This window comes from Phyllobates terribilis, unplaced genomic scaffold (genome assembly GCF_046119375.1).
Source record: "Phyllobates terribilis strain yellow unplaced genomic scaffold, ASM4611937v1 Scaffold_7__3_contigs__length_470593459, whole genome shotgun sequence".
Classification (NCBI taxonomy): domain Eukaryota; kingdom Metazoa; phylum Chordata; class Amphibia; order Anura; family Dendrobatidae; genus Phyllobates; species Phyllobates terribilis.
Window position 1 is genome coordinate 22,528,346 of NW_027362767.1, and position 15,473 is coordinate 22,543,818.

Genomic DNA, 15,473 nt, shown 5'->3' on the forward strand with positions numbered 1-15,473 from the left:
GGCATTCTCAGTGATGTCACCTCTGATCTATGGTGATGGATAGGAGGCATTTTCAGTGATGTCACCGCTGATCTCTGGTGATGGATAGGCGGCATTCTCAGTGATGTCACCGCTGATCTCTGGTGATGGATAGGTGTCATTCTCAGTGATGTCACCGCTGATCTCTAGTGATGGATAGGTGTCATTCTCAGTGATGTCACCGCTGATCTCTCGTGATGGATAGGCGGCATTCTCAGTGATGTCACCGCTGATCTCTGGTGATGGATAGGCGGCATTCTCAGTGATGTCACCGCTGATCTCTGGTGATGGATAGGCGGCATTCTCAGTGATGTCACCGCTGATCTCTGGTGATGAATAGGCGGCATTCTCAGTGATGTCACCGCTGATCTCTAGTGATGGATAGGCGGCATTCTCAGTGATGTCACCGCTGATCTCTGGTGATGGATAGTAGGCATTCTCAGTGATGTCACCGCTGATCTCTGGTGATGGATAGGAGGCATTCTCAGTGATGTCACCGCTGATCTCTGGTGATGGATAGGAGGCATTCTCAGTGATGTCACCGCTGATCTCTGGTGATAGATAGGTGGCATTCTCAGTGATGTCACCGCTGATCTCTGGTGATGGATAGGCGGCATTCTCAGTGATGTCACCGCTGATCTCTAGTGATGGATAGGAGGCATTCTCAGTGATGGCACCGCTGATCTCTGGTGATGGATAGGAGGCATTCTCAGTGATGTCACCGCTGATCTCTGGTGATGGATAGGCGGCATTCTCAGTGATGTCACCGCTGATCTCTGGTGATGGATAGGCGGCATTCTCAGTGATGTCACCGCTGATCTCTGGTGATGGATAGGCGGCATTCTCAGTGATGTCACCGCTGATCTCTGGTGATGGATAGGCGGCATTCTCAGTGATGTCACCGCTGATCTCTGGTGATGGATAGGCGGCATTCTCAGTGATGTCACCGCTGATCTCTGGTGACGGATAGGCGGCATTCTCAGTGATGTCACCGCTGATCTCTGGTGATGGATAGGCGGCATTCTCAGTTATGTCACCGCTGATCTCTGGTGATGGATAGGCAGCATTCTCAGTGATGTCACCGCTGATCTCTGGTGACGGATAGGCGGCATTCTCAGTGATGTCACCGCTGATCTCTGGTGATGGATAGGCGGCATTCTCAGTTATGTCACCGCTGATCTCTGGTGATGGATAGGCAGCATTCTCAGTGATGTCACCGCTGATCTCTGATAACGGATAGGTGGCATTCTCAGTGATGTCACTGCTGATCTCTAGTGACGGATAGGCGGCATTCTCAGTGATGTCACCGCTGATCTCTGGTGACGGATAGGTGGCATTGTCAGTGATGTCACTGCTGATCTCTGGTGACGGATAGGTGGCATTCTCAGTGATGTCACTGCTGATCTCTGGTGACGGATAGGCGGCATTCTCAGTGATGTCACCGCTGATCTCTGGTGATGGATAGGAGGCATTCTCAGTGATGTCACTGCTGATCTCTGGTGACGGATAGGTGTCATTCTCAGTGATGTCACCGCTGATCTCTGGTGATGGATAGGTGTCATTCTCAGTGATGTCACCACTGATCTCTAGTGATGGATAGGTGGCATTCTCAGTGATGTCACTGCTGATCTCTGGTGATGGATAGGGGGCATTCTCAGTGATGTCACCGCTGATCTCTAGTGATGGATAGGTGGCATTCTCAGTGATGTCACTGCTGATCTCTGGTGATGGATAGGCGGCATTCTCAGTGATGTCACCGCTGATCTCTGGTGATGGATAGGCGGCATTCTCAGTGATGTCACTGCTGATCTCTGGTGACGGATAGGTGTCATTCTCAGTGATGTCACTGCTGATCTCTGGTGATGGATAGGTGTCATTCTCAGTGATGTCACCGCTGATCTCTGGTGATGGATAGGTGTCATTCTCAGTGATGTCACCGCTGATCTCTAGTGATGGATAGGTGGCATTCTCAGTGATGTCACCGCTGATCTCTGGTGATGGATAGGCGGCATTCTCAGTGATGTCACTGCTGATCTCTGGTGATGGATAGGAGGCATTCTCAGTGATGTCACCGCTGATCTCTCGTGATGGATAGGTGTCATTCTCAGTGATGTCACTGCTGATCTCTGGTGATGGATAGGAGGCATTCTCAGTGATGTCACTGCTGATCTCTAGTGATGGATAGGAGGCATTCTCAGTGATGTCACTGCTGATCTCTAGTGATGGATAGGAGGCATTCTCAGTGATGTCACTGCTGATCTCTAGTGATGGATAGGAGGCATTCTCAGTGATGTCACCGCTGATCTCTGGTGATGGATAGGCGGCATTCTCAGTGATGTCACCGCTGATCTCTGGTGATGGATAGGAGGCATTCTCAGTGATGTCACTGCTGATCTCTAGTGATGGATAGGAGGCATTCTCAGTGATGTCACCGCTGATCTCTAGTGATGGATAGGCGGCATTCTCAGTGATGTCACTGCTGATCTCTAGTGATGGATAGGAGGCATTCTCAGTGATGTCACCGCTGATCTCTGGTGATGGATAGGCGGCATTCTCAGTGATGTCACCGCTGATCTCTAGTGATGGATAGGCGGCATTCTCAGTGATGTCACCGCTGATCTCTGGTGATGGATAGGCGGCATTCTCAGTGATGTCACTGCTGATCTCTAGTGATGGATAGGCGGCATTCTCAGTGATGTCACCGCTGATCTCTGGTGATGGATAGGCGGCATTCTCAGTGATGTCACCGCTGATCTCTGGTGATGGATAGGCGGCATTCTCAGTGATGTCACTGCTGATCTCTGGTGATGGATAGGTGGCATTCTCAGTGATGTCACTGCTGATCTCTGGTGATGGATAGGCGGCATTCTCAGTGATGTCACCGCTGATCTCTGGTGATGGATAGGAGGCATTCTCAGTGATGTCACTGCTGATCTCTGGTGACGGATAGGTGTCATTCTCAGTGATGTCACCGCTGATCTCTGGTGACGGATAGGTGTCATTCTCAGTGATGTCACCGCTGATCTCTAGTGATGGATAGGTGGCATTCTCAGTGATGTCACCGCTGATCTCTGGTGATGGATAGGCGGCATTCTCAGTGATGTCACTGCTGATCTCTGGTGATGGATAGGAGGCATTCTCAGTGATGTCACCGCTGATCTCTCGTGATGGATAGGTGTCATTCTCAGTGATGTCACCGCTGATCTCTGGTGATGGATAGGTGTCATTCTCAGTGATGTCACTGCTGATCTCTGGTGATGGATAGGAGGCGTTCTCAGTGATGTCACTGCTGATCTCTAGTGATGGATAGGAGGCATTCTCAGTGATGTCACCGCTGATCTCTGGTGATGGATAGGCGGCATTCTCAGTGATGTCACCGCTGATCTCTAGTGATGGATAGGCGGCATTCTCAGTGATGTCACCGCTGATCTCTGGTGATGGATAGGCGGCATTCTCAAGTGATGTCACCGCTGATCTCTGGTGATGGATAGGTGTCATTCTCAGTGATGTCACTGCTGATCTCTGGTGATGGATAGGTGTCATTCTCAGTGATGTCACCGCTGATCTCTGGTGATGGATAGGTGTCATTCTCAGTGATGTCACCGCTGATCTCTGGTGATGGATAGGTGTCATTCTCAGTGATGTCACCGCTGATCTCTGGTGATGGATAGGTGTCATTCTCAGTGATGTCACCGCTGATCTCTGGTGATGGATAGGCGGCATTCTCAGTGATGTCACCGCTGATCTCTGGTGATAGATAGGCGGCATTCTCAGTGATGTCATCGCTGATCTCTAGTGATGGATAGGCGGCATTCTCAGTGATGTCACCGCTGATCTCTAGTGATGGATAGGCGGCATTCTCAGTGATGTCACCGCTGATCTCTGGTGATGGATAGGCGGCATTCTCAGTGATGTCACCGCTGATCTCTAGTGATGGATAGGTGGCATTCTCAGTGATGTCACCGCTGATCTCTAGTGACGGATAGGCGGCATTCTCAGTGATGTCACCGCTGATCTCTAGTGATGGATAGGCGGCATTCTCAGTGATGTCACCGCTGATCTCTAGTGATGGATAGGTGGCATTCTCAGTGATGTCACCGCTGATCTCTGGTGATGGATAGGCGGCATTCTCAGTGATGTCACCGCTGATCTCTGGTGATGGATAGGCGGCATTCTCAGTGATGTCACCGCTGATCTCTGGTGATGGATAGGCGGCATTCTCAGTGATGTCACCGCTGATCTCTAGTGATGGATAGGCGGCATTCTCAGTGATGTCACCGCTGATCTCTGGTGATGGATAGGAGGCATTCTCAGTGATGTCACCGCTGATCTCTAGTGATGGATAGGCGGCATTCTCAGTGATGTCACCGCTGATCTCTGGTGATGGATAGCAGGCATTCTCAGTGATGTCACCGCTGATCTCTGGTGATGGATAGGCGGCATTCTCAGTGATGTCACCTCTGATCTCTGGTGATGGATAGGCGGCATTCTCAGTGATGTCACCGCTGATCTCTAGTGATGGATAGGCGGCATTCTCAGTGATGTCACCGCTGATCTCTGGTGATGGATAGGAGGCATTCTCAGTGATGTCACCGCTGATCTCTAGTGATGGATAGGCGGCATTCTCAGTGATGTCACCGCTGATCTCTGGTGATGGATAGCAGGCATTCTCAGTGATGTCACCGCTGATCTCTGGTGATGGATAGGCGGCATTCTCAGTGATGTCACCTCTGATCTCTGGTGATGGATAGGCGGCATTCTCAGTGATGTCACCGCTGATCTCTGGTGATGGATAGGCGGCATTCTCAGTGATGTCACCGCTGATCTCTGGTGATGGATAGGCGGCATTCTCAGTGATGTCACCGCTGATCTCTAGTGATGGATAGGCGGCATTCTCAGTGATGTCACCGCTGATCTCTGGTGATGGATAGGAGGCATTCTCAGTGATGTCAGCGCTGATCTCTAGTGATGGATAGGCGGCATTCTCAGTGATGTCACCGCTGATCTCTGGTGATGGATAGCAGGCATTCTCAGTGATGTCACCGCTGATCTCTGGTGATGGATAGGCGGCATTCTCAGTGATGTCACCGCTGATCTCTGGTGATGGATAGGCGGCATTCTCAGTGATGTCCCCGCTGATCTCTGGTGATGGATAGGCGGCATTCTCAGTGATGTCACCGCTGATCTCTAGTGATGGATAGGCGGCATTCTCAGTGATGTCACCGCTTAAAAAGCAGGTAGATAAACTGGAGTCCGTGATCATATATAATGCAGCCTATCTTTTGTATAAAGCATGGAGACAGGACAGAGTACCATCCTGGCTCCAGACAGCTCATCTTGGTTATGCTGGGACTTATGGTGTCTTCAACATTTCAGTAAGGGTTTCACATTGCGTTTAGGCACCCGTTCAGTGACCCCATTTGGGCCTACGTCTGAACCACCCGCAAAAGGCAATTTGGATGTATGCACATTAGACTATAATGGTGCCAACAAAGCGAACGTGCACTCTGTCGTCCATCATCTTCAGACGTGTATGCCTACTATAGGAGGACACTGAGACGTAGTAGACTGTGTCTGGGTTTCTGCCTCCAGTAGGCTTATACTCCCGAAAATGATGCACTGCAGAGCCGCACGCTCAGTCTGTCGGCACCATACGCTTGCCTGAATGCAATGTGAACGCACCCTAAGACTGTGCTGTGCACGCCATGCTTGACCCGGTGGGAACCAAAGCACCAAATATCATGTATGATCACTAGAGACAGAATAAGAAACACTCACCCCCTCTCATTTCTAGAGGTCATGTTCCCTCTTTATAGCAGATAACTGCGATGTAACAATCAGCAGTCAATACTTTCACACATAAGTAGAGAACATATAAAGGGGACTCCACCCTAAATCTAATTTGTGAGGCCCCCTCCACCCTGCACAGTCACCAGTTACTCTCTGATAATATTGACATGGATGTACAGTATTAGTCAAAAGTTTGGACACCCCCAGTAACAAATGTTTTTTCTTGTTCTTATTGCATATTGTAAATTTAGACTGAAGGCAGCAAAACCACAAAGGAACACATATAGAAACAAACAGTAAAAAAACACAAGAACCAAAAGAGTATGTGTTACCCCTCAGATTCCTCACGGTCCCCTCTTTACGCTGATGATCAGTTTTCACCATGAATAGCTTCCAATGAACAGGTCGTCTTGTGTCACGGGTGTGTCAGAGGTGACAGACAGTCGCCCTGCAGTGGGTTGCAGGAGATCTCCACGTTTGGCATTGCAGACAGCTGCTTAGATAGGAGGCTGTCTTTAGGCCCGAGCGGCTACCTCTCTCTTGCCAATTAGCTCATTGGCCTGGGTGTATATATACCTGGTTTGTCTGAGAGGGTGTTGCCGGTTATATTCCCTCGAGGAGCAACGGGTTGGTATTGTGATCTCTCTACTGCAGGGCGATCCTCAGTCATGGGCGTTTCTGTTACCGCAGTACTCAGTTTGTCTCTAGTCTGTGGAGGGGTTTTTCGGGGCTCTGGCCCTCCTCTATAATGACCCTGACCGAGTCGCCTTGGTTGAGTCTAAGCTACATCGCCTTCAGCAGCGGAATCGGTCAGTGGAGACGTACAGTTCGGAATTCAGTAAATGGACAACGGATTCCAAATGGAATGACTCAGCCCTTAGAAGTCAATTTAGTGAGGGGCTTACTGAAAGGTTGAAAGATGCCTTGGCAGTATATCATACCCCTCAGTCTTGGAGGCTGCCATGTCGTTGGCCATACGTCTGGATAGGCGCCATCAGGATAGACGGGTGCGATCACCTTCTCCTGGGCCTTCTTGCCGGGGTTGTGTACTTTTGCCCAGGGAGCGGTCTGGGGTTGAACCAGTACTGGGGGAGGTGGAGGAACCCATGCAGTTAGGGGGTGTCTCTACATCATACATCTCCCCGGAGATTAGCAAGAAAAAAGGCGTATGTTTTTTTTTGTGGGACAAAGGGACACTTTGTTGGGACCTGTCCTTCAATTCCTAAACAAAAGGAGACTCTATTAACTCTTGTAGTCTGGAGTAGGATAAACAAGGGGTGCATTTGTGGCCAAACTGCAGTTCCCGCTTTGGCCTAACAGCAGAGGTGGTGCTAGAGAGCAAAATAAAAAAAAATATCTGTGTTTGTTGACAGTGGAGCCGGAGTCAGCATGGTTGATGCTGAGTTTGTGAAGATTCATGGTCTTGCTTGCTGTGCTTTAGCTGAACCTATTCCATCTTTACCATTGACTCGGCGCCACTTGCACAGAAAGCATTTGCTCAGATTGTACATAATGTGAAACTGAGGATGGGGTCAGTTCATTGTGAAATAATCCCTTGCTATGTTGTGGACAATCTTCCCACCCCGATTGTCTTGGGTATACCTTGGCTTGTTAAACATAAACCTTTGGTGAATTGGCAAACCGGGGAGATTGAATGGGGATATTACTGCCATGAGAACTGTCTGGATGTTTCCATTGCTGCTGTCTCTGCGGAGATACTGTCTGCTTTTCTGTCTGGTTTTGAGGACGTTTTTTCTGAGAGGGGATGTCAGGATTTGCCTCCTCATCGTGCTTATGACTGTCCTATAAACCTGACCCCCGGAGCTAAACTACCGAAGTCCAGACTGTATAATCTTTCTGTCCCTGAGAGACAAGCCATGAAGGGTTTCATTGCGGAAAGTCTGGAGAAGGGACATATCAGACCCTCATCTTCCCCCGTGGCGGCAGGGTTCTTCTTTGTGAAGAAAAAAGATGGCGGTCTACGTCCCTGTTGAGATTTCCTGGAATTAAATCAAATTGCCATCCGTGATCCATACCTCTCCCTCTGATTCCTGATTTGTTCAGCCAGGTTGTGGGAGCTAAGGTGTTCTCCAAGTTGGATTTAAGAGGAGCCTATAACCTGGTTAGAATCAGAGAAGGGGGTGAATGGAAAAAGCTTTCAATACCCCGGAAGGACATTTCGAGAGTCTGGTTATGCCTTTTGGTTTGACCAATGCACCTGCGGTAATCCAGCATTTCATAAATTATATTTTCCATCATCTGGTGGGGAGGTTTGTGGTGGTCTATCTGGAAGATATTTTGGTTTATTCACCTGATTGTGAGACTCATCGGGGGCATGTTAAGCAGGTGCTCCAGATTTTAAGGGATAACAAAGTTTATGCCAAACTGGAAAAATGTGTTTTCGCTGTTCAGGAGGTGCAGTTTTTGGGGTACTTGTTGTCATCTTCAGGTTTTCGGATGGATCCGGAGAAGATCCATGCAGTCCTTGACTGGGAACGTCCTGAGAACCTGAAGGCCCTACAACGTTTTCTGGGCTTTACTATTTTTTACAGGATATTCATCCAAAATTACTCAGTTATAGTGAAACCCCTTACTGACATGACTAAGAAGGGGTCTGATTTTTCCAAATGGTCGAATGCCTCCCTCCAGGCTTTTTCTTCCTTAAAGAATCATTTTGCCACTGCACCTATACTCAGTCAGCCCAGTGTTTCTCAAGCCTTTACTGTGGAGGTCCATGCTTCGGATGTTGGGGTTGGGCCTGTGTTGTCGTCCCCTGGTAAATGGCGTCCATGCACCTTCTTTTCTAAAAAATTGTCTTCGGCTGAGAGAAATTATGACGTGGGTAATAGGGAACTTTGGCGATCAAACTGGCGTTTGAGGAATGGCGACATTGGTTGGAGGGGGCTGTCCATCCTATTACTGTTATTACTGACCATAACAACCTGTCATATCTCCAGTCAGCTAAACGTCTCAACCCTAGGCAAGCCAGATGGTCTCTGTTTTTTACTAGGTTCAATTCTGTTTTCACTTTTCGTCCAGGGGTCAAAAATGTCAAGGCTGATGCTTTGTCCCGGAGCTTCCCTGGTGGTGGTGACCATGAGAACCCTGCCACGATATTACAGAAAGGGGTAGTCATTTCGGCATTGTATCCTGAACTGGAGGGTTCAGGTGTTGGAGGCTCAGGGGGGCGCCCCTGCCTCCTGCCCATCAGGAAAGTTATTTGTACCATCTGATGTGCGTCGCAAAGTAATCAAGGAACATCATAACTCTGTGCTTGCTGGTCATCCAGGTGGTAAGGCAACCGCGGACCTCCTCTCTCGTCGTTTTTGGTGGCCGGGGTTGCATCGGGATGTAATTGAACACGTAGCTGCTTGTAGTATTTGCGCGCGTTCTAAGGTTTCGCGCACCCACCCATCTGGTACTCTTCTTCTGCTACCTATCCCTAGCAGGCCATGGACACACTCGTCCATGGATTTTATTACTGACCTACCGGTTTCTGCAGGCAAAACGGTGGTTTTGGTGGTTGTAGATAGGTTCAGTAAAATGGTTCACTTTGTCGCATTACTTGCACTTCCGAATGCCAAGACACTTGCTCAGGTGCTCATAAATGAGATTGTGAAGCTTCACTGGGTTCCCTCCGATGTGGTGTCTGATCGGGGGACCCAGTTTGTTTCCAAGTTCTGGAAGGCATTCTGTTCTCGACTGGGGGTGCAGCTGTCCTTTTGCTCTGCCTTCCACCCTCAGTCGAATGGTCAGACTGAGCGTGTCAATCAGAACTTGAAGACATACCTCAGGGTGTTTCGTCTCTGAAAATCAGGAGGATTTTTACCTTTGGCAGAATTTGCCATTAATAATCATCGTCAAGAATCCACTGGCAGGTCACCGTTCTTCGGTGCATACGGTTAGCATCCACAGTTTGGTACCTTTAGTGGGGAAGGAGCTTCAGAAGTTTCTGAGGAGGAACGGTTTGCTTCATCGCTCTCCTCGGTATGGCGGGGGGGGGGGGTCTGAATAATTTAAAGACCATGGGAGACAGGTATAAACGTATGGCTGACAGAAAATGCTTGCCAGGTCCGGACCTGAATGTCAATGACTTTGTGCTACCAGGAATATAAGATTGAAAGTTCCTTCTTGGAACCTGGGACTTAGGTTTATTGGTCCCTATAAAATAACCACGATCATTAACCCAGCAGCATTTCTTCTTGAACTTCCTCATGCCCTTAAGGTCCACAATGTGTTCCCCAGGTCCTTACTCAAAAGGTATGTGGAACCTCTTGAGCCCTCAACTCTACCACCGCCCCCAGTAATGGTTGATGATAATCTGGAGTTCCAGATTTCGAGGATTGTAGATTCTTGTCTCCAACGTCGTTCTCTACAATACTTGGTGCACTGAAAGGCCATGGTCCGGAGGAGAGGACGTGGGTTTCAGCATCAGAGGTGAACACTCCCAGATTGGTTTGCTCATTCCACACCTCTTTTCCTGGGAAACCCGGTCCTGAGTGTCCAGAGGCCACTCGTAGAGGGGGGGGGGAGGAGGGTACAGTCACGCGTGTGTCAGAGGTGACAGACAGTCGCCCTGCAGTGGGTTGCAGGAGATCTCCACATCTGGCATTGCAGACAGCTGCTTAGATAGGAGGCTGTCTTTAGGACCGAGCGACTACCTCTCTAATTTGCTCTCTGACCTGGGTGTATATACATCTGGTGTGTCTGAGAGGCCGTCGCAGGTTATATTTATTTCTACTTGTGAAGCTTTGCAGGAGCAGTACCTCGTCCTCTCTGGAGCTTGAGGCCGTGTGCACATTTGGAGTTCATCTAAAGCTAAGCCATTTTCCCCTGTTTTGTCCACCCTTGTTGTCTTTAGAATTTTAGTGGAGGCTGACTAGTGCTCATCTCCTTCCATAACTAGCCGTAGCCTTATGCCAGGGAAAGTAGGGCGAGGCACGTGATCGGCGATAGCTGAGGAGGCTATATAGGGACGTTAGTTGAGACAGGGTGACACTAGACCAGACCAGGAGGTTTCCACTTCCCCCTTTCCCTAGTGTCTGGGCTCCCTCTCCCTTTTCCCTCTGTGTTGCACTTACACCTGGCGTGACATATGGGTACCACATTTAAATAATATATAAATACACACTTACCGCTGCTCGTCCCCCCACTGCAACGCGTCTCATCAGCTAGACTGCCTGACCCAGCATGGTACGATGAAGTGATGTCAGACGCAGAGGGGGAATGATGGGAGACGGAGGGGGGGTCCCGATGTGGGTGCTGACATCGGGCCCCCCCGGCTCATGGGCCTCATAGCAGTCGCATGGCCTGCTGCCATTGCCGGTATGCCACTGCTTACCAGTAGAAAAGCCAAACTTTAGTTGCCAGAAGTGCAAGCTGGAGTCCCTGTTGGAGGAAAAGTTGCAAAGTTTAGAAGAGAGAATAGCTACATTGAAAATTATTAAGGAAGGTGATGAACTCTTAGACAGAGCAAAAGTATCTCTTCTGAATACAGAAAAAGAATAAATTTGTAGTGCACCTTAAGAAACAGAGGAATGGAAGCATGTGACCCAGAGAAGCAGGAGGATCGAGAGGCAGTCAGCGCCCATACTGCTCAGGAACCAGTACCAGGCTCTCACACAGGAGAACCATGATCAAATGCATCAAGATAAGACTTTGCCCACAAAGAACAACCTTGTAAGCACTGAGAGTGCTGGATGGAGAAAGAAAAATGTTGTAAAGAAGAAACGAAGAGTAGTGGTCATGACGGGATTCCCTGGTCAGAGGAACAGAGGCCGCTATCTGCAGACCGGATATAACCTCAAGAGAAATGTGCTGTCTTCCAGGAGCAAAAATCAAAGATGTGTCTGACAGGATATCAGGACTCTTCAGACCTACAGATGACTACCCATTCCTGCTAATACATGTGGGGACAAATGACACCGCAAGAAAGGACCTGGAAACCATCTGCAGTGACTTTGAAGACTTAGTCAAGAAAGTGAAAGAATTGGGAGCGCAGGTGGTCTTCTCATCCATCCTCCCAGTGGATGGCCATGGAACAATGAGGTGGAATAAGATTCTACAGGTGAACAACTGGCTACGTCGATGGTGCCGTCAACAAGGATTTGGATTTCTGGATCATGGAGTGAATTACCTATATGATGGACTACTTGCTATAGATGGGGTGCATCTTTCCAAGACTTTAAACACATATTAGGAAGTTGCCTTGCTACACTCATCAGGAGAGCTTTACACTAGAACAATGTGGGAAGGGAAGCAAAAGGCCAGAAAAAGATATACAGCGAACAAATACTATTGAGATCTCTGCTATTAGAAGTGGAAAGGAAGAACAAAGACAAAACAGTCAGAATAATAAAAGTATGGGAGGAAGAGAAACCAATCACAAACTAAGATGTTTCTATACAAATGCACAAAGCATGGGCAACAAACAAGGAGAATTGGAACTACTAATGCAGGAAAAGGAATATGATGTCATTGGAATCACTGAAACTTGGTGGGACGATACACATGATTGGAATAAAAGGCTAAAAGGATACAACTTATTTGCAAGAAACAGACTTGATAAATGAGGAGGAGGTGTCGCATTGTATGTTAGAAAAGCGTATATCTGCACAGAGATTGAAGCTTCAGAGACTGAGAGTTCTGTGGAAACTGTTTGGGTAAGAATACAAGGAGAGAACAACGGAAAGGACACCATTGTAGGCATTTACTACAGGCCACCTGGGCAAGCTGAAGATATGGATGAACTCTCTATGTATCAAATGACCAAGTTCTCCAAAAAATATGACGTAGTGGTCATGGGAGATTTCAACTATCCAGACATTTGTTGGGAATCTCTCTCAAGTAAAACTAACAGGTCAAGCAAATTCTTATCCTCTCTTGCTGACAACTTTATCTTCCAAAAGGTAGAAAAGAGAACAAGGGGATCTGCTACCTTGGATCTAATCCTTATAAACAGGGAGGAAATGGTTGAGGAGGTAAAGGTGGCTGGGACCCTAGGAGGCAGCGATCATGCTATTATAGAATTTTGGATAACTAGAGGAGGAAGATCTGTGAAGAGTCAAACTTCAAGGTTGGACTTCAGAAAGGCAGATTTTAAGGGACTCAGAAAGAAGATAGGAGGGATCCAATGGCTGCATGTCCTTAAAGGACAGAAATGTCCAGGAAGGATGGGAAATTTTGAAAAATGAGATTCTGAAAGCACAATCATTAACAATCCCTAAAAGAGGGAAGAATAGGAAGCATTTAAGGAAACCAGGATGGATTGCACATAGACCTTAAACACATGCTGAAAAGAAAGAAAGAAATGTTTATCAAATGGAAAGAGGGAGGTATATCTAAAGAAGATTATAATGCTGTCTGCAGAACCTGCAGGGCACGCATCAGATTAGCTAAAGTTGATAATGAATTAAGACTTGCAAGAGATGTCAAAAGCAATAAGGAAGAATTTTAGGGGTATGTCAAAAGTAAAAGAAAAGTCAAAGATGCTATAGGATTTTTACAGGATGAAAATTGTAAAAAATAATGCTGAGACGATCGAACTTTTAAATTCCTATTTTGCTTCTGTATTCTCTAAGAAAGTAAATGTAAGATCAACTGATCTTCACTGTACTATTGAAGGAATAGAAGAATCCAGACTATCTATAAACAAAGGGATAGTGAGGGAATACTTAGCTAATATAAATGAATTAAATTCTTCAGATCCAAGATGAATTACTGACTGGGTGGATCACGGAAATGCAGTAGATATAGTATATCTTGACTTCAGCAAAGCATTTGAGAAACTATCTCATACCATTCTTATTGAAAAAATGACCAAGGCAACTGATAGGTGGATTCATAACTGGCTTATTGATCGGACCCAAAGAGTGGTAATAAATGGTTGCACATCCAGCTGGAAGAATGTCTCTAGTACCACAATGGTCTGTCCTGGGCCCTGTGTTGTTCAACATCTTTATCAATTATTTAGATGAAGGAATTGAGGGTAAACTGATTAAATTTGCTGATGACACAAAGCTAGGAGGGATAGCTAATACTGGAGAGGATTCAGAAGGATCTAAACAAACTGGAACTGTGGGCAGCAACTAACAGAATCTATCTATATAATTGTCTTATCCCGTCTGTCTGTCTGTCTGTCTGTCCTGGAAATCCCGGGTCACTGATTGGTCCGGCCGCGGCCAATCAGCGACGCGGCATTTCAGAAAAACATGGCGGCCATTAGCGGCTCATGTGTGGCACGGAGGTCAGCGGCGATGCAGCCGGGAGATGCAGCCGGCTGCTCGCAGCATAAGTCCCCCGACCGCAGGCGCCGCTGACCTACATGCGGCTATCATCAGAAGATCAGCGGCTACAGACGCTTATCTCCCGAGGACAAGTGTGACGCCCCTCCCCTCCATTCCCCTCCTCTCCTCTCCCCTCCCCTCTCCTCCCATCCCTCCCCCCGCTCGATCAGGAGCCCGGCACCCGGCGTCATACTTACCCCTCCCCGTGCCTCCGCAGCAGCTCCTGTGTCTTCCGCTGATGCTCTGTGACGTCTCAGGTCAGAGGGCGCGGTGACGTCTTTACGCCGCGCTCTCTCCTGACCTGTCACAGTGTACAGCGTGAAGATGCCGGCTACGCTGGAGTCCAGAGAAGCAGTGAGGTGAGTATTGGATTTTTTTTTTTTGTATGGGGCCATAGGGGACCTGCATGGGGCACTATGGGGGGATGGGACATCCTGCATGGGGTATTATATAGGGGGGATGTGACAGCCTGCATGGGGCATTATATGGGGGGAGAGGTGACATCCTGCATGGGCCATTATATGGGGGGAGAGGTGACATCCTACATGGGGCATTATATGGGGGAGAGGTGACATCCTGCATGGGGTATTATATAGGGGGGATGTGACATCCTGCATGGGGCACTATAGTGGGATGTGACTTCCTGCATGGGGCATTATATAGGGGGGATGTGACATCCTGCATGGGGTATTATATACGGGGGGATGTGACTTCCTGCATGGGGCATTATAAAGGAGGGTTGGGAGACATATGCTAGAATACCCGATGCGTTAGAATCGGGCCACCATCTAGTGGTTTATAACGGAGAAATGCAAAGACCTACATCTGGGCAATAAAAATGAAAAAAGCATATACAGAATGAGAGGGGGTAAGAAGGGGAAAAGAGTGTGTATAAAATAAACCTTTATTATGAAAATTACTATAATACACTATGAAAAGATATAGCCACTGTTATAACTGCATCAGGCAGAGCTACACAATTTAATTATTTGAATGCTAAAGCTGCCAGCACACCATTCTTTCAAATATACTGTGATAATACAGTACAGACCAAAAGTTTGGACACACCTTCTCAGTTAAAGATTTTTCTGTATTTTCATGACTTTGAAAATTGTACATTCACACTGAAGGCATCAAAACTATGAATTAACACATGTGGAATTATATACTTAACAAAAAAGTGTGAAACAACTGAAAATATGTCTTATATTCTAGGTTCTTCAAAGTAGCCACCTTTTGCTTTGATGACTGCTTTGCACACTCTTGGCATTCTCTTGATGAGCGTCAAGAGGTAGTCACCGGAAATGGTCTTCACTTCACAGGTGTGCCCCGTCAGGTTTAATAAGTGGGATTTCTTGCCTTATAAATGGGGTTGGGACC